This window comes from Ranitomeya variabilis, chromosome 2 (assembly GCF_051348905.1).
Source record: "Ranitomeya variabilis isolate aRanVar5 chromosome 2, aRanVar5.hap1, whole genome shotgun sequence".
Classification (NCBI taxonomy): domain Eukaryota; kingdom Metazoa; phylum Chordata; class Amphibia; order Anura; family Dendrobatidae; genus Ranitomeya; species Ranitomeya variabilis.
The window spans coordinates 566941870-566961803 of NC_135233.1; the positions used below are offsets into that span (position 1 = coordinate 566941870).

At 46.7% G+C, this 19934-nt stretch overlaps 1 protein-coding gene across 1 annotated transcript in view; it reads right to left on the reverse strand.

Moving 5' to 3' along the window:
• The window catches only part of ADCY7 (adenylate cyclase 7), a 175487-nt gene extending 161187 nt beyond the window's left edge, over nt 1-14300 (reverse strand). Inside the window, exon 1 of the mRNA XM_077288219.1 lies at nt 14172-14300. The gene's annotated coding sequence lies outside the window, so the exon portion shown is untranslated. The remainder of the gene's footprint in view (nt 1-14171) is intronic.
• Between the last annotated feature and the right edge of the window lie 5634 nt (nt 14301-19934).

Genomic DNA, 19934 nt, shown 5'->3' on the forward strand with positions numbered 1-19934 from the left:
CTCATCGCTTCAGAAATGCCAAACATGTGGACACAATATGTGGTTTAGGTACACTGTGGGGCTTAGAAGGGAAAGGGGCTTTTGGATTTGAGAGCGCAGAATTTGCTGAATTTCTTTTGGTGGGTGAGGAGCCATTTCATTTTTCCAAAGCCTTTGTACTACCAGTAACGTGGAAGCCCCCTATATTTCCATTAACAGATGACAGACCTGAGTGGGGACTTATTTTTTACGGATTGAGTTGAAGCTTTTATTGGGAACATTTTACATAACGTTTTGGATCACAGTTATCCGGCGCTCTACGCTGAGCACTTACTTTGGGGTTTCCATCTAAATCTCTGAGTGGCATGACTCAGATGAAACACCCAAGGGATCCATTCACTATAATAAGGCAGCAGATTTACTCTGAACTCCGTCAGTCCTCTGTTCACCGGTGTCCTTTTCAGAAGTGCACAAAATGTTTCCCGACGGCACTTTTATGCAATCTTAAAAAGACGGACACTGCTGGATCACAGGTCAGACAGCGTCCACAGTGCCTCCATCTGCCTCATTATAGGGAATCTTCTGCCAGAGGTTCCATCTGAATCACGTATCTCAGAGATTTACACGGAAACCCCGATGCAAGCGCTCAGCGCAGAGCACAGGATAAATGTGCGCCAAGCCTTACTGCGATCTTTGGGAGGCATAATGAAAATAAAAAAAAAAATCAACAGCAGGTGAAGAATTTGTTTTATTTAATTTTTACGCCGTTCCTCGTGTGGTATAAGTGATTATGCAATTGTATTCTTCGGGTCGGTGCAATTACAGCAATACCAGATTTATATTGGGTTTTTATGTTTAGCTGCGGTCACACACTAAAAGACGCTTTTGATTGCAAAAAAATAGTTTTTGCACCACCATATTTTGAGAGCTATAATTTTTCCATATTTTGGCCCACAGAGTCTTGTGATAGCTTGTTTATTGCGGGACGAGCTGACGTATTTATTGGTACCGTTTTCGGGCACATGACATTTTTTGATCGCTTTCTATTCCAACTTTTGGGGGGCAGAGTGAACGAAAACCAGCAATTCAGAATTTTTTTTTTTTTTTTTGCTTGGGGGGGGGGGGAAGTATTGCCGTTCCATTTGTAGTAAAATTGATAAATAAGTTTTATTCTTCGCGTCAGTACGACTACAGCGATCAGCGATACTCCACTTATATCTCTTTTTTTATGTTTTGGCGCTTTTACACAAGAACTTTTATAGACAAAATAATTATTTTTGCATCGCTTTATTCTGACAGCTATAAAACTTTTTCATTTTTTCGCTGATAAGCTGCCATACAGCTCTGTTTTTTTGCAGGAAAAGATAAGTTTTTCAGCGGTACCATGTTTATTTATATCTGTCTTCTTGATCACGTTTTATTCCACTTTTTGATCGGCACTATTTTGATAAAGCATTGTTTTTTGCCTTGTTTTTATTTTTTTATGGTGTACACTAAAAGGGTTAAAGGCAATCTGTCACCCCATTTTTGGCCTATAAGCTTCGGCCACTGAAGTCAGGGGCTTATCTACAGCATGTAAGATAAGCCCCCACCCGATGTAACCTGAAAGATAAGAAAAACAAGTTATATTATACTCACCCAGGGGCGGTCCCGGTGCGGTCTGGTACGACGTCTGGTACGTCCTGGTCCGGTGCCTCCCATCTTCATGCGATGACGTTCTCTTCCTTGCTTCCTGTCGCGGCTCCTGAGCAGGCGTACTGATTTTCCCTGTTGAGGGTAGTGTAAAGTACTGCAGTACGCAGGCGCTGGGGCTCTCTGACCTTTCCCGGCAGCTGCACACTGCAGTACTTTACGCTGCCCTCAACAGGGCAGATAAAGCACGCCTGCTACGGAGCCGCGACAGGAAGCAAGGAAGAGGACGTCATCGCATGAAGATGGGAGGCGCTGGACCCGGACCGCAACGCCCATCGGACTGGACTGCACCAGGACCACCCCTGGGTAAGTATAATCTACCGTATATACTCGAGTATAAGCCGAACCGAGTATAAGCCAAGACCCCTAATTTTGCCACAAAAAACTGGGAAAACTTAATGACTCGAGTATAAAGCCTAGGGTGGAAAATGCAGCAGCTACCGGTAAATGTCAAAAATACAAATAGATACCAATAAAAGTAAAATTAATTGAGACATCAGTAGGTTAAGTGTTTTTGAATATCCATATTGAATCCGGAGCCCCATATAATGCTCCATAAAGTTTATGATGGGCCCCATATAATGCTCCATACAGTTTGATGGGCTCCATAAGATGCTCCATATTAAAATATGCCCCATATAATGCTGCACAAAACGGTAATTAGTCTTACCGATAATTGTATTTCCAGGAATCCATCCTGACAGCACCATGGAGGACGTCCTTCTTATCCATAGTGGGACAGGAAACCACGAGAGTTTAAAAGGACCCTCCCCTTTCCACCCTTCAGTGATCTTCCAAAGTAACACATCTGGATGGATGCAAACAGAAAATTTATTTCGAACATAAGTTTAATACAAATGTTACTTCACATAAGTATATCACATATTTACATTAGGGAGGGAACTATCCGTGCTGTCAGGATGGATTCCTGGAAATACAATTATCGGTAAGACTAATTACCGTTTTCCAGGTCACCACCTGACAGCACCATGGAGAAGTACCAAAGGAAACTTCCTGGTCTTAGGGTGGGACTACCGCTTGAAGCACCTTCCTGCCAAAAGCTAATTGAGAAGAGACTACGTCTAATTTGTAGTGTTTTGAAAAGGTGCTAATATTAGACCAAGATGCCGCTCTGCAAATCTGATCCACCGAGGACCCCCCTTTCTCTGCCCAAGATGCAGACATAGCCCTAGACGAGTGAGCTTTAAGGCCCTCTGGGGGATTCTTTCCCTGTGCCTGATAGGCTACGCTGATCGAATCCATCTGGCTATGGTGGACTTTGATGCTTTCTTCCCTTTATTAGGACCCCCGTAAAGGATGAAGAGATTACTATCTTGCCTCCAGGCCCTAGTCATGTCCAAGTATTTAAGTACCGTTTCCCTGACATCTAGGTTATGGAAGAAAGACTCCTTGTTTTTAGGAAACTGGCAAAAAGATGGAAGTACAACTTCTTGGTTTATATTTGAAACTGAAGCAACTTTGGGAAGAAACCCTGGGTCGAGCCTTAAAACCAGCCTATCATCGAATATTTGTAGATAAGGGTTCTGGATGGACAGGGCCTGAAGTTCCCCCAATCTTTTGGCCGATATAATGGCTACCAAAAAAACTGTTTTAAGGGAAAGATTAGCAATGTTTATATCTTCCTTTATATCAAAGGGCTCCTTACACAATTCATTAAGGACTAGGTTAAGGTCCCAAGGTGGGACAATCTTCCTGATTAGGGATCTCAACCTCATAATTGCTTTAGAGAACCGAGCGATCCAAGGATGGGCAGCAAGAGAAGTATCATAAAACACGCTGAGGGCTGATATCTGAACCCTTAAAGTACTTGGTTTAAGCCCTCTGTTGAATCCCTGCTGTAAGAAATCAAGAATCTTAGGTATGTTAGGGCAATCAACATCGATTGTTGTGTCTCTACAAAAGCTGCAGAATTTTTTCCAGATCTTAAGATATATCGTTGAAGTCACTGGTTTCCTACTTGCTTGTAGGATAGAAATTACCCCTTCTGATAAGCCTCTTGCTCTTAGGATCTGCCGCTCAGGATCCACGCGGCTAACTGCAGATTCTCTGGGTTCTGATGAAGGACCGGACCCTGAGAAAGTAAGTCCCTCAATTCTGGAAGATGGTAAGGATTGTCCACTGCCAGCTTCCTTAGGAGAGGGAACCAGCTTCTTCCGGGCCAGAAGGGAACCACCAAAATCACTCGAGCTCTGTCCTCGCATATTTTTCTGAGGACCCTCGGCACTAAAGCCAGAGGGGGAAAGGCATATAGCAGACCCCTGCTCCATGACAGAGAGGGCATCTACCCCTGCCGGGTTCTCCTGAGGGTTCAGAGAGTAAAATGCTGTTACTTTTGCATTCCTTCTGGTTGCAAATAGGTCCACCATCGGAGTTCCCCAGCGTCGACACAGGGTATCGAAAATCTTGCTGTTCAGTTCCCACTCTGTGGGTGATAATTTTTCTCTGCTCAGAAAGTCCGCAATCTGGTTTCTTGAGCCTTCTAAGTGAACCGCCGAAATCGAAAGTACCGATCTTTCTGCCCATGCGAAAATCTGATCTGCCAGATGTTGTAGCTTCGGATGCCTTGGACCTCCCTGATGACGAAGGAAAGCCACCGTCGTTATGTTGTCCGATAGGATCTTTAGGTTTTTGTTCTTTAACAAGATCCGGGCTGAACACAAAACCTTCCAAACCGCATGCAACTCTCTGTGGTTTGAGGAATTGCTGCTGTCTTCCAAATTCCATTGTCCCTGGTAGTATCTTCCGAGTACCTGGCCACCCCAACCCTGCTGACTTGCGTCCGTCGTTACCGTGACTGCTGGAGTCTGGATCCAAGGGACACCCACCTGGAGGTTTTCTGACACAGTCCACCATCGTAGGGATTGTCTGACTCGATGAGATAGGAAAAACTCCTCATCTAATGAAGACTGTCTTCTGTCCCATGATGTTAAAGCGGCTCTTTGTAACTGACGGGAATGGAATTGACTCCAGCTGACTCATGGGATACAGGCTGTCATGTTGCCTAGGATCTTCATTGCATCTCTTATTGTCATCTGACTTTTTGTAAACTGACGAACCTTCTTTATCAGGTCGGACCGCCTTCTGTCCGGAAGAAACGATTTTCTGATTTTCGAATCCAGTATTACACCTAAAAACTGTCTTCTTGATCTTGGAGTTAGGTGTGATTTTTCCCAGTTCAACACCCATCCTAATTTCTGCAGTGTGGAGATCACCAACTGAGAATCGATCTTGAGTTGCCCCACAGAGTCTGCCACTAACAGGAAATTGTCCAGATAGGGTTTTATAGTGATATCTCGTTTCCTGAGATAAGACACGACCTCCATGATGAGTTTTGTGAAAACTCTTGGAGCCGACGCCAATCCGAATGGAAGGCAACGAAACTGATAATGGAAGATTGACCCTTCCTTTTCTATTGCAAATCTCAGGTATCTTTGATGATGTGGAAGTATTGGCACGTGATAATATGCACTTTTTAAGTCCAAAGTGCACATTTCCACGTCCTTTCCTAATAGTGGAATTGTGGAGCGGATGGACTCCATCTTGAACCTTTTGTACTGTAGCCATCTGTTTAGAGGCTTGAGATTTATAATGGTTCGGGATTCTCCTGAAGGTTTCTTTATAGAAAAGAGACCTGAGTAGTGACCTGTTCCTATTTGGTGAGGAGGGACAGGAGATATCGCCTCCATCCGGAGGAGATCCTGTAAGTCCGACCACATTGGAGAGGCTGAAGAGAGACGGGCGTTGGAGACGAAATATCTTTCTGGGGGAAGGGAGTTGAATTCTATCCTGTACCCCTGAGATATAACCTGAAGGACCCACGGACTTGTGGTAATTTCCTCCCACTCCCCCAGGTAGTTCAGCAACCGTCCCCCTATCCTGGTGGCGTCATTTCCTCCGGAACTCTGACCTATGGTTTGAGGGACCTGGATCTCTATTTCGGTTCCTATTTTCTCCCCCTTTCTGGTAGCTCCATCTCCCTTGTTTACCCTTACCCCTATAGTCCGATCTCTGACTGTAATAGGGCCTACGAAAGGGCTGGAATTTTTTCTTTTTTTCCCTCTGGAAACCCCTTCTTTTCATCAGAAGCTTTTTCCAGAATATCATCTAATATGGGCCCACAGACTCCGCCTCCTGAAAAGGGGATGGAACATAATTTGTTCTTTGAATGGACATCCCCTGACCAGCTCTTTAACCATATAGCCCTTCGGGCTGCATTTGATGATTGGCCTCTAGCAGTGAACCTGACAGATTCTGCAGTAGCATCTGCAAGAAACCCCGTTGCTAGTTTTAGTAAAGGGATAGCATTTAGAATAGACTCCCTAGAGGCTTTGGCTGACAACTGATCCTTTAAATCGTCAACCCATAGATGCATTGCTCTCGCCACAGATGTTGCCGCTATATTTGTGCGGATCACTGCGGCCGAGCTCTCCCAAGCTCTCTTTAGGAGACCATCTGCCTTCCTGTCCATAGGCTCCTTCAAGTTCGAGGAGTCTTCAAATGGTATGGCAGTTCTCTTAGACACTTTCGCTAGTGGGATGTCGATTTTCGGTATATCTTCCCAATCTTTGACCTCTTCATGGTCAAAAGGAAGACGTAGTCTAAAGTCTCTCGGAATGGATATCCTCTTCTCTGCCTCTTCCCACTCTTCTAAAATCATTGAGCTGCGGGAAGAGGTGATGAAGAGGTTAATGGCTGCTAACTGTGAGCAATGTCAGAGCCTGGCAGCTCGGACTCACCGAATATGGGCATTAACCGGGAAGACTTGATGTTTGTGAACGCAGTCCTCCGAACATCTCATCCTGGATAGACTGAGTGGTTGAAGGCTGTTCAACCTGCATAGTCTGTCTCACCGCACCCAGAAGCTCATCGATATCATTAGAAGAGAACAAGTACTTTTTTCCCTTATGAGGAGGGTCTCCGCACACTTCCTCTTCCTCCATATCAGACTCGAAGGAACTGTCTTCAGATGACAGATCCGACTCCCTCTGCATTTTTCTGGACCTGGGAGGATCCTGGAAATCAGACTGGATCGACTGGGGAGCAGATAAGTTAGATATCGAAGCCTGCACTTCTTCTCTAACCATGGCTCTCATGCTTGTTAGTAGGGAGGCCTGCTCCTCCCCTACAATACGAGCAGTGCAGGACTCGCAGAGAGGCTTCTGCCATGAGACGGTAAGCTTTGTGGCACATATAGGGCACCTCTTAGTCCTGCCAGTCTTCCCATCTCCAGATGAGGGACGCCCCTAGAACAAATAAATAGACCGCTGATGGTACCTTCAATAGGGGCTGTAGGGAGCGCACCACAAAGTGGGAACTCACATGTGCCTGGGTAACTGGGCCCTCCGTGCTGACTGCAGCTACAGGGTTCGAATCCTCCATAATAACTCTGCCGCTGCTTACTGCACACTACCTCACACATACCTTTTTATCCGCTGCTTTTTTGTCCCGGAACTCCTAACGCAAGAGCAAAGAGGATGACCGCCCACTGCTCCCGGCCGCGACCCGGAAGTGACGCACGGCAGCGGCGAACCAGAAGTTACTTGCCGCCATGCTCCAGCGTCCCAGTCCGCGTCCCGAGATGCCTGCGTACTCCCTGGCTCCGAAATCGCTTGCGAAGGGTGCGTCCTTGCAGGAGCGATATACAGGTACATTCTGGGCCATCATCCAAGGTCGAGAGCCCCCCCCAGGGGGAAGCGACCCTTTCTACCAGGAGCAACGCTGCACTGGTGCTGCTGAGGGACCCGATTACTTGGGTGTCAGCTATACAGAGGACACACAGTGGGAAGGAAGAGGCCGAGCCCCTCCGATCCACACTCTCTGCACGGGACAGGCGAATCTCTCGTCGTTCCCATCCACAGTGGGACAGGAAAAACACTGAAGGGTGGAAAGGGGAGGGTCCTTTTAAACTCTCGTGGTTTCCTGTCCCACTATGGATAAGAAGGACGTCCTCCATGGTGCTGTCAGGTGGTGACCTGGAAATGCGGATTATGGCCCCATAAGATGCTCCATACAGACATTTGCCCCATATAATGTTGCACAAATTCGGATTATGGCCTCATAAGATGCTCCATACAGACATTTGCCCCTTATAATGCTGCACAAATGCTGATTATGGCCCCATAAGATGCTCCATAAAGATATGTGCCCCATATAAAGCTCCACAAACGTTGAATATGGCCCCATAAGATGCTCCATACAGACATTTGCCCCATATAATGCTGCAAAAATGCTGATTATGGCCCCATAAGATGCTCTATAAAGATATTTGCCCCGTGTAATGCTCCTCAACGTTGCTTATTGCCCTATAAGATGCTCCATACAGTCATTTGCCCCGTATAATGCTCCACAAGCGTTGCTTATGGCCCCATAAGATGCTCTATACAGTCATTTGCCCCATATAATGCTCCACAAACATTGCTTATGGCCCCATAAGATGCTCCATACAGACATTTGCCCCATGTAATGCTCCACAAACGTTGCTTATGGCCCCATAAGATGCTTCATATGCTGTTGCTGCGATAAAAAAAAAAAAAAAAAATCACATACTCGCCTCTCAGGCCCCCGGCACTTGCTATATTCACCTGCTCCTCGTTCCACCGCCGCCGGGCGCAGCAGTGTCTTCCATCCTCTGCACTGATAAGGCAGAGGGCGCGCACTAATCGCGTCACCGCGCCCTCTGACCTGAGCGCCAGTGCAGAGGACGGGGAAGACGCGGCGGCAGAACGGGGAGTAGGTGAATATCGCGCACTGCGTTATACTCATCAGCATACTCCTAGCTCTGGTGACCTGGATGACATCGGGTCACCATGACAACCATCCCACGGTGTGATGCGGGGTTTCCGATCCAAAAGCAGGGGGGCTGTCAGCCCTCTTCCGTTCTTGGAATGCTGCTATCTCATTCGCAGAATCAGCCGACACCCGGCGGCGATCGCCCACACACAAGTATGCGCGGGCGATCGCTCCAATGTAATAATCTATCCCTGGTAAGATAAACCCAGTTCACATGGACGGATTATTACGTCTAATGTCAGAAAGGGGTTAAAACCACTTCAGGATTCGGAAGTCACTAGTCCATGTGCACACTAGCAGTATTTGATCAGTATTTTACCTCAGTATTTGTAAGCCAAAATCAGGAGTGGAGCAATCAGAGGAAACATAATAGAAACACGTCACCACTTCAACAAAATTGTCAGCAAAGTCGCCTCAGAAAAAAGACAGTCAGCTTTTTCCTAAAGTGGCTTTATCTGGGAAAATGTTGGTGGGTCCTCAAGTGGCTTAAAAAACGTTGTGTGTAGTGATTAGTGGATGTGCTGGGATAAGGCATGGCTGAAAAATACACCACGGGCACACAGTTTTTTTTAGGAGATTTTTGAGCAGAAACTCTTCAAATCGTCCTTAAAAATTCAGTTTCTGCTCCAAATCTCAGCAAAAACGCTCAGTGTGCAACACTGTTAGGGTATGAGACCATGACATCTTTTAAGACTTCAAGCAGAAGACATCAATAAACACAAACTTTTTCAAAAAAATTTATTTCAGAAGTATCTTTTGCGCCATTTTGTTGTTAGTTTCCTGAGCATTTGTATGACGGTTTGGCCGCTGGAAATTTTTTAACTGTTTCCAAGGTTTTTGTGACTTTTTTTATTATTCTTCTTAACCAATTTTTTTTTTCACTCTACTGAACTACGAAAAAAACTGTAGCAAAAAATATGGTCCAAAAGACTTCCTGCCATCTTCCCAGTGTCTTTTAAAATTTTCCGTTGTCTTGTAAAATACCCGAGAGGAAAATCCCACCTGTAGGACCAAGAAGATCTGTAATGAGACAACTCCCTAGGATCTTTATCTTTTGGCCAGAAAGGAGAACAGTTATGAAGAGAACATTTTGCTCTGAAGGACCTATGGGAGGTGGTTTCACAGAGGATTCAGCTCCATTTTTCCATAGTATTATTTTTTAAAATATGCTCTAGAGTCCAGAGGATACTTTTGGGCAGTTTCACATCAGTTTTTTGGTACAGGTGTTCTCAGTTATTTTGGTGTATAGATACATACATTTGCAATGTATGTGTCTTCACATAGCTTTTTTTCTGCAGACCGATTTTCTGCAAAAAAAAAATTTAAATAAAAAAAAACAACACTTTTTTTAATCTGTTTTGAGGACAAACTAAGGGAGAAAGAAAAAAAAAAAAACACAGACGGAGGTCATCTGTGAATCATCACTATTTTACCATTTAATGGGTAGGAGAAGCTTCCGTTTATGTGAAAAATGGACGCAAGAAAGATTATAAAAACTGAGATATGGTCCAAGGGTCCAACAAACTAGAAAAAAAAACAACATTTTTTTCACATATGAGAAAACACAACATACATGTAAAACAGGCCTAAAGCAACAATTCCAACTCCATTCCTCAAGTAGACCAGGGACTCCTTCACACATCAGTATGCCAAAAAAAGTGTTTATGACAAGATATTCATCGGTTGGGTCAGTGTGTCAGTTTTTACCATTTGAGTAGACTTGCATTATCAATTTTGATCAGTGACTCGTTTATCATTTATCAGTGAGGTGATAAGGACCACTTGGTCTTCAAAAATACATCCCAATGTGACCCCCCCCATACAGCTCGGATCTATTTTCGTTTAGTAGTGAAAAATAAAGATCGAGCTCGAATGGGAAAAGCAGACGTCTGAATGAGGCCTAAAGGGCTGATTAATCGGGTTCCGACCAAGGGGCATTTTTTGATCAGACAGATTTACAAAAGGACTCTATTAAAAAGTTGGGATTGCCGAATGAAAAACCCCTTTAAGCTACGTAGATGACCATAAAGTTTCAGACAAGGTGATTTTTTTTCCATAAGATAAAAGACAACCCATCTTAAATAGGTCATAAAGTCCTTGTTGGACTATAAATAGTGCCTTACTGGAGGAACGTTAGTACGGTAACTTATGTAGATTTATACATGGTTTCATAAGTCCCTAGAGACGTTCGAACCCCTGCAATACGCAGTCGCTTTATCTCCAACATTCACATACAGGGAGTGGTAGAGCATTTCAATAAGTAGCTGATTTTTCTAAAGGAAACATGATATTGTCTTCTTGACACATTTCAGACGGATCCTACAGACCACAGTGCAAGTCACACCCTGCGGTGCCCACGTAAGGTCAAAAATAGCGAGATCCCACCCGCACTTTAACCCTTTCAGCATACGTGTTTGATGGCGATTTAGGCCTTAATAACCAGATAAATGTTTCACATTTTGGACTACTGCATCCTAAACGCGAGCCCTCCCGGGGTATGGAAGAGGCGGCGAGAAAGACGTCTACACAGCATATTTGGTCTATAAAACAACCAGTGTTTTGGAGGACCAGCATATAGGGGGCTTTAATTTTACAGGCCTGCTGTCTCAAAAGAGATTTGTTTTCCTCCTACATGAGGATAATGGGGAGTATTACATTTCCCCAAACGGTGTTCAAAGTTCAGTTCAGTAAAATTGGGAAGGTGGGGGATAAAGTGTTATGGCCGTAATTGGGGCCATAAGGCCCATGTAACAGTTCTGTACAAGCCCTGAGATGTATAGTGCTGTAATACCATATTCATAAAAGGTCAATGGGTCCATAATGGACCTCTACAGCATTTACCGTACAAAACGTATACGGCGAGCCCCAACACGGCCAAGGGCTACCCGATGTTTTATCGGATAGCACTCAGACCAATGTTGTTCTATGGGGCAGGTTTTTTTTCTCATCCTGATTCAGCATGAGGAAAAGAAAAATAATTTGCAATATGCTGGAACTGCTTCCAATAATCAGACCATGCGCACCCATAAAAGTCCTTGGGTGTGTGTAAAACATTAGACTGAACTCTGATGACATTTGAGTGCAGTTCGATTCACACGGATACAGAGAAAGGAGAAAATAAAGTTCACTGTCTTCTCTGCTATAGTATTTGGATTCTATCATGGGGAAGAATCAGATGACAGTAAACAGACGCTCAGCTCAAACGCTGACAAAGTTTGAGCCGAGTGTCATTAGCATAATCGACCCAATTCTCTTGCATGAGAGACCATCCAGCCATCTGACCGCAGCCTTAGGGTTTGCTCATATTAGCGTATAAATTGGACGAGTGCAATGAGAGAAAATATATACAAAATTTGCATTGCACTCTGACCAATGTCATTCAGTGAGTCAGTGCTGATCTGCAGATCTTTCCTCAGCCGGATTAGGTGAGAGGATAAAAAAAAGCAGCACGCTGCGAGAGGACGTTTACGTAGTACGAGACTTTCAGCGGCATTTAACTAGTTAGCAGCCGCGGATGGATCGTGATTCCACCCCACTGCTGTTGCGGGAACGTGTCAGCTGTACAGATCAGCTGTCATGTGCCCGGAAAGGTGCAGGCTCCGGCACAGGGGGAGTCTGACATTGGAGTACTATCACGCCCGATGTCAGAAAGGGGTTAAAAACTTTAACCCACTGTTATTTTACAAAAAGCACATTACACTTTATGGATAACTAATTGAATCCAGAAACGGTTTTCGAAAGTGTAGTTGATGCAGAAAGTGCAAAGCCAGGAAAAAATTATAAGGATCATGGTTCAGCATCAGCACCAGTGTCAACACTACAGGCCTCTGATTTGTTATACTGTGCACACACACCTGGACAAGCACTCTCTCCCTCCATTACAACTTGTCCCTGAGCTGTGCAATGGCGTCAGTGCGCCGAGCCAAGCAGCGCCTGTTCTTTTATCAGCCCTGATGATGTTACACAGCCCGCCAATCTCAATAAAGCCACAACCAAGATGGCTACAGCATTACAGCGATTCACAGCCAGTCCCTGCACGCTCATAGGCTGCATAACATGACACCAGCAAAAGTAAAGCAGACAGCTGAGAGCTGGTATTATCATTTTTGTTATTTTGCCCAGACTGCTGTGCTACTCCTCAGGCCAAGCTCAGATGAGCGTGTGAAAAATAGTCTGATTTACACCCAGATAAATAGTTTGGCTTCATCTTTATGGTCATCCATGTGTCTGCTTTTTGTTTTTTACATCTGTCCAGCATCCATTTTTATACATGATCAGTAAAGAACATTTACAAGGCCAAGTCTCCTATAATAACTGCAATAACTTTTTTTTTTTTTGGCAAAAAAAAAAGAAGATGATCTCATTATTTTTTTGCGCACCCAAACATTTGGATAGGTGAGTTTCAAAAAGAATAGTCCAGGCTGCAAGTTTTTTGTTTTTTTTTTTTATAACATGCAAAATTGGCATCTGAATGGCCCGATGGTCAGTGTCCATTCTGTGTGATATCAAATCTTAATGATCGCACACATCCATATAATACGCTCCATCTGAATGAGCCCTTATCACCAAAAAGACAAGTTGTCCTCCATCTGTTTGCTCTATCTACACGTATAATTAATGGGAACTAAAGAACCGGACTGCAGAAGGGACAAAGCCTCGGCCTCAGTCAGATAACCAATTATTTCTTGCGTTCGGAATAATTGGTATGATTTTCCCTATCAGACTTTGATCAGCGTTGGATCAGAGTGTGTTCTGAGCATCAACCAATTGTCTCGTACATGGATAAATTAAAAAAATAAATAAATCTTCATCTTCTCCTTTCTGACAGTCTATGAAAATTGATGTAATTCGAGTAAAATCTGAGTTTTTCACCGGTCCATAGACTTGTGTTGCTGATTTTGCTTCAATTTTCAGATCAAAATATTAAAGGTCTCTGATATTTTCTGCAGACCACTCGGTCCAAGGAAAAAAAAAAATAAAAAAATTTACGGACGTGTGATGCCCCCATAGACTATCCCAGGTGGGTGCATGAATAATACGGATGGGCGTCTTAGTAAAACCATGCCCACATGTGCACCTTGTAATGTGGCTCTAGGGTATGTGCACACGTTGCGGATTTTGCTGCAGATTCACAGCAGTTTTCCCTGAGTTTACAGCACCATGTAAACCTATGGAAAACAAAATCCGCAGTGCACATGGTGCGGAAAATACCGCGCGGAAACGTAGCGTTGCATATTCTGCAGCATGTCATTCCGCAGCGGTTTACACCTGCTCCATAATAGGAATCCGCAGGTGTAAAAACGCAGGTAAATCTGCGGCAAATCTGCAGTGCGGTTTACATGCAGATCTTGCAAAAACAGTGCACATAGCCTAATAGCTCGCATCTTGTGGGGTCAGCCTTGGTAGTCAACTCAAAAAATTGCATTTGTTTTCTATGAAATGTTCTTAGATTTATTTTACATGGAAAATTGTCAGCCAAGAGGCAAAAATTGTAAAATCAGGACACAAAGGATCAAATTCCTACACAGGAGGCACGTATCAATTCACATGAGGTAAAACACAAATTGGGAAAAACAAGCACCCCACACACAATGGAACAAAAACGCTGCATGGGAAACAGGCGATAGGACAGACAGAACCTCCATCGCTCAGCTCCTACATTGTAAAAATACACATTGGGGGGCACTCACCTGTGGGAGAGGGCGCACAGACTGTGGGGGGGGGCTACTACATGCGGTACAGCTGCGGCACCGGGGGGCTTCTACATGCGGTCCAGCTGCGGCACCGGGGGCTTCACATGCGGTCCAGCTGCGGCGACGGGGGGCTCCTACATGCGGTACAGCTGCGGCACTGGGGCTCCTACATGCGGTACAGCTGAGGGCTCCTACATGCGGTGCAGCTGAGGGCTCCTACATGCGGTGCAGCTGAGGGCTCCTACATGCGGTGCAGCTGCGGCACTGGGGCTTCTACATGCGGTACAGCTGCGGCACTGGGGCTTCTACATGCGGTACACCTGCGGCACTGGGGCTCCTACATGCGGTACAGCTGAGGGCTCCTACATGCGGTACAGCCGAGGGCTCCTACATGCGGTACAGCTGAGGGCTCCTACATGCGGTACAGCCGAGGGCTCCTACATGCGGTACAGCTGCGGCACTGGGGGCTCCTACATGCGGTCCAGCTGCGGCACCGGGGGCTTCACATGCGGTCCAGCTGCGGCGACGGGGGGGGCTCCTACATGCGGTACAGCTGCGGCACTGGGGCTCCTACATGCGGTGCAGCTGAGGGCTCCTACATGCGGTGCAGCTGCGGCACTGGGGCTTCTACATGCGGTACAGCTGCGGCACTGGGGCTTCTACATGCGGTACAGCTGCGGCACTAGGGGCTCCTACATGCGGTACAGCTGAGGGCTCCTACATGCGGTGCAGCTGAGGGCTCCTACATGCGGTGCAGCTGAGGGCTCCTACATGCGGTGCAGCTGAGGGCTCCTACATGCGGTACAGCTGCGGCACTGGGGCTTCTACATGCGGTACAGCTGCGGCACTGGGGCTTCTACATGCGGTACAGCTGCGGCACTAGGGGCTCCTACATGCGGTACAGCTGAGGGCTCCTACATGCGGTACAGCTGAGGGCTCCTACATGCGGTACAGCTGAGGGCTCCTACATGCGGTCCAGCTGCGGCACCGGGGGCTCCTACATGCGGTATATAGCTGCGGCACTGAGGGCTCCTACATGCGATACAGCTGCGGCACTGAGGGCGCCCACGGGTGGTGGGGCTGCAGCTGTACAGTCCTGGCTGTCAGGTCTCACTGGCTGCTCACTCTTGTCCCCTCCACAGACCCCAGGTCCCACGGCGTGGGCTGCTCTCCTCCCTGACAGGGAAATCACGGCCGCCGAGTGTGTGGGGGGCGGAGCAGGAGGTCACACCTGTCAGTAATACACGCGGGGATGTTTCGGGTTTTTTCTTTTCCATGAGGTAATTGTGACTGTAACATACCGTGCACTCGCAGTAGTACTGCGCCTATTCACACTGTGCAGCTTGCAGGTGTTTTTTAAGGTAGCTTTTGGAGTTTTTGATCCAAAAACTGAGCAAAAAAAAAGACTCCGTGTGAATGCGCCCTTAGGACTTTTGTGGTTTTGCCACATATATTTCTGAGACTTTTTGCAGTGGGGGAAAAAAACCGCAGCGTTTTACAGCATTTTTCTGAAATCTCGGGAACACGCTGCTTAGTTTTACATTGCAGATTTGGACCTGAAAGTGTCGATTCTTTCAGATAAGTGACATGCGCTTTTTTTTCGCCAATGTTTAACATCTTGAAGAGTTTATGGGATGATCAAAAGTCAAACAAATAATCAGCATGTAAAAAAAACTATTCGCACATCCATGCCTAAACTAGTGTCCTGCAGGAAATCTGATCCTAATGTGTATGGGTTATTGTTTACTTTTCGGAGAGGTTGTTTGTTTGTTATTTTTTAGTGTATTATGCTTTGTTTATTGTTTTTCTTTCTTGGGCTGGGATTAGCACAGGACACATGAGCATTATATCACTGGTGTCACCGGCCTTCCCCTCTGGCACAGGGAATCCCCGCTGCTCCTAAATAAAAGCACACAGCAGCACTCAGTATGACATTTAGGCTTCGGAGTTTTTGTGACCTGTAAGTGAGTGTTGATGATTGTAAAATGCATTTTATAGTGCGGATCTGGAAAGGCTTAAAGGGTTTCCAGTCGTAAAACTATAAATAGTATGTAATGTATAAGAGCGGAGATCCAGCGTCACAGAGATCCTATAAAATAGATGTATACATCATAAAGCAGCCGTACCGAAGAACACCGGCCTCAGCGGCACCGAGGAACACCGGCCTCAGCGGCACCGAGGAACACCGGCCTCAGCGGCACCGAGGAACACCGGCCTCAGCGGCACCGAGGAACTCCGGCCTCAGCGGCACGGAGGAACACCGGCCTCAGCAGCACCGAGGAAAACCGGCCTCACCGGCACCGAGGAACACCGGCCTCAGCGGCACCGAGGAACACCGGCCTCACCGGCACGAGGAACACCCGCCTCAGCGGCACCGAAGAACACCGGCCTCAGCGGCACAGAGGAACACCGGCCTCAGCGGCACAGAGGAACTCCGGCCTCAGCGGCACGGAGGAACTCCGACCTCAGCGGCACGGAGGAACACCGGCCTCAGCAGCACCGAGGAAAACCGGCCTCACCGGCACCGAGGAACACCGGCCTCAGCGGCACCGAGGAACACCGGCCTCACCGGCACGAGGAACACCCGCCTCAGCGGCACCGAAGAACAGCGGCCTCAGCGGCACAGAGGAACACCTGCCTCAGCGGCACCGAGGAACACCGGCCTCAGCTGCACCGAGGAACACCGGCCTCAGCGGCACAGAGGAACACCGGCCTCAGCGGCACCGAAGAACACCGGCCTCAGCAGCACTGAGGAAAACCTGCCTCACCAGCACCGAGGAACACCCGCCTCAGCGGCACCGAAGAACACCGGCCTCAGCAGCACCGAGGACAATATATGAACCTTTTGCAGCCTAATTCCCTTACCTTATTGTGTCCTTTAATATAATCCTGTCTGTGGTAATAATGAGACTGCTGAATAGTCATTTGGACCGAATAGGAAATATGATTCTACTATTAAAATATGTCATTGCAAAATGTCAGATTTTTTTTTATCTAGATGATGACATCTAAAGTTAAGAAAAAAAATTAAAAACACAATTTTTAAAAATGTGTTTACCTTAAAAACTTTAAACAATAGGTTGTTTTATCATGACAGATTCCCTTTATGTTCTGCCCTATGTAGGACTACTGAACTCAGCAGTTCTAGGAGGAGAAATCTAAGAGGTGGAAATAGTGTGTGCAATTAGATTACATTTTACACATTGTTTACAGGACAGAATGTACTGATGTGAATAAGAACCAATGTCTAACACTACAATGTAAATCATTTCATGTAACACTAAGGTTGTTATTATAAAAAAAACTAAAGATTATTATAAGGTTTGTCACTGCTCTTCTCTCCATGACGTACCATAATCTGGGATCTTTGGCCTACAATAATACAGTGCACAACTATTTACAGCTGGGAGATTTGGTGCAGGCAGAGAACAAAGTGCAGAAAATAAGATATTGCAAATATCTCCATAAAGAATAAGGATCATTGACCTACACTTGTGAGAGCTTGGTGACGGATCTTGTATAACTTTAAGGGGTTTTCCATATCAGTCCTAAAGGGTTGACGATCTCTGCTTGCTGTCATTCATAGGAACTTTTATTGTTCGCCTCCAGGGAATAAAAACTGTTTTGGTTGTAAGATAATCACATTGGTGCATGACGCGATACTAGAAACCACTCTGTGATGGTAGAGAATGAAATGTAGATAGTGACTGCAGTGGCGACAAAAAAAAGGGGTGGAGCAAAGGAGAGGGAGAGGGCGAAAAGTAGAAGGAGAGAGGGGAGGGCGGAAAGTAGAAGGAGAGAGGGAGAGGGCGCAAAGGCGAGAGAGAGGGAGAGGGCGAAAGGCGAGAGAGGGAGAGGGCGGAAAGGCGAGAGAGAGGGAAAGGGCGAAAAGGAGAGAGGGAGAGGGCGGAAAGTAGAAGGAGAGAGGGAGAGGGCGGAAAGGCGAGGGAGAGGGCGAAAAGTAGAAGGCGAGAGGGAGAGGGCGAAAGGTGGGAGAGGGCAAAAAGTAGGAGAGAGGGAGAGGGCAGAAAGGTGAGAGAGGGCGGAAAGTAGAAGGAGAGGGCGGAAAGGCGAGAGGGAGAGGGCAGAAAGGCGAAAGAGAGGTGAGTCGCACACCAGCGCAGTGGGGTACTCGGTACTGGGTCCAGTCGCTCTTAAAGGGGATGTCACGGTGGCTGCGACCCGGTCCGTGGCCTGGGACTCAATTAAAGGGGAAGGGTCTTTTAAGGGGTATTGTGAAAGTATTTTCGTGAAGCCACCTGTGGTTCCCGGTCAGTAGGGACCAACGCCGCTTAAAGGGGTCCTCTGGGATGATGGTATGGCGACTAGATGGTGACGCTTCCCACAGGTGAAGCGGGGTCCCCAGGGCTCCCAAGGTATATAGCAGAGATGATGTGTTGCCGGTAAATAACAGAGGACTCATGGTTGCAGTCTTTACCTGGTTTACTGTTGGTAGCAGGCCACAGTCCAGGGTACCGGCAACAGGTACAGAAGGAGTCAAAGCGGCCCAGAAACAAGAAGTCCCCTTGGCAGGTCAGGTTGGGAGCCTTCCACTTTGCGCTCACTATTAGTCCCTTGCTGCCTGAAGTATCCTAACAAGGTCCTCGTTCTTTCCTGTCCTGGGACAGTACCTGTATGGTAGGCATCTTGAGCCGTTCCTTCTGGGTTCTCTGCACGGTGACTCCAGGCTCCAGAATGCTGCTGTACCACAGGCTTAATACGGGCAATTTACGTATAGTCCTATGCCCTCCGGTTCTGTCGTGCGACTTATAGTCTCCCACGACCTCGTGCTCACGGTGCCCGGTTTCTGTGCTCTGTCTCACAGGAGGCCCTATTGCAGCCTCCCTGAGCTCTCAATCTCTCCTCTGCTCCTTTCTTGTCTGCTCTCAGACTGAACTGAACTGAACTCCAGACCAGGATCTTTATCCAGGGAAGTTCCCCTAAAACAGGGTTAAGAGCTCCCCCTCCTGGCCTGGAGTTAGGTGTTGTGTGTGAGATTACCAGCCAAATGGATCCCTCTTGTCTCCAGGCATAGCACTACCCTCCCCGAGAGGAAGGCAATACCACTGTGGGACCCGAACTCCTGGGGTGCCACAGAGGGAGAGGGTGGAAAGGAGAGAGAGAGGAAAGAGAGCAGAAAGGAAAGAGAAGGGGAGAGGGCGGAAAAGAGAGGTAGAGGTCGAAAAGGAGAGGGAGAGGGCGAAAAGGAGAGGGAGAAAGGCAGAGGGCAAAAAGGAGAGAGAGAGGGCGGGAGAGAGGGAGAAGACGGAAATAGGAAGGGAGAAAGAGGGAGCGGAAAGGAGGGAGAGTGCAGAAAGGAAAGAGAAGGTGGAAAGGAGAGAGAGAGGGCGGAAAGACTAGAGGATGACAGAGAGATGGAGGGAGAATAGAAAGCCAAAGAAAAAGAGTAATAAAAATATACAGAGAATGATAAAAAAACAGAATGGATTACATTTAGGGAAATTAGAACATTTAATGTAGCCAATATCTAATATATAAAGCTGAATGTGTGTGTGTGTGTATGTATGTATGTATGTATGTATGTCCGGGATTGGCATCTGAACCGTAGCAGCTACAGCCACAAAATTTTGCACAGTCACACGTCTGGACCCCGAGAGCGTCATAGGCTATGTTGTGAGGTGAAATTTTAACCCCGCGCTTTCCAATTCACCAAACAATTTTGCCCCTATCGACATAATGGGGAAAAAGTGAAAGGAAAAGTGTTGGAGGCGTCGCAGCTACAGGCACAAAATTTTGCAC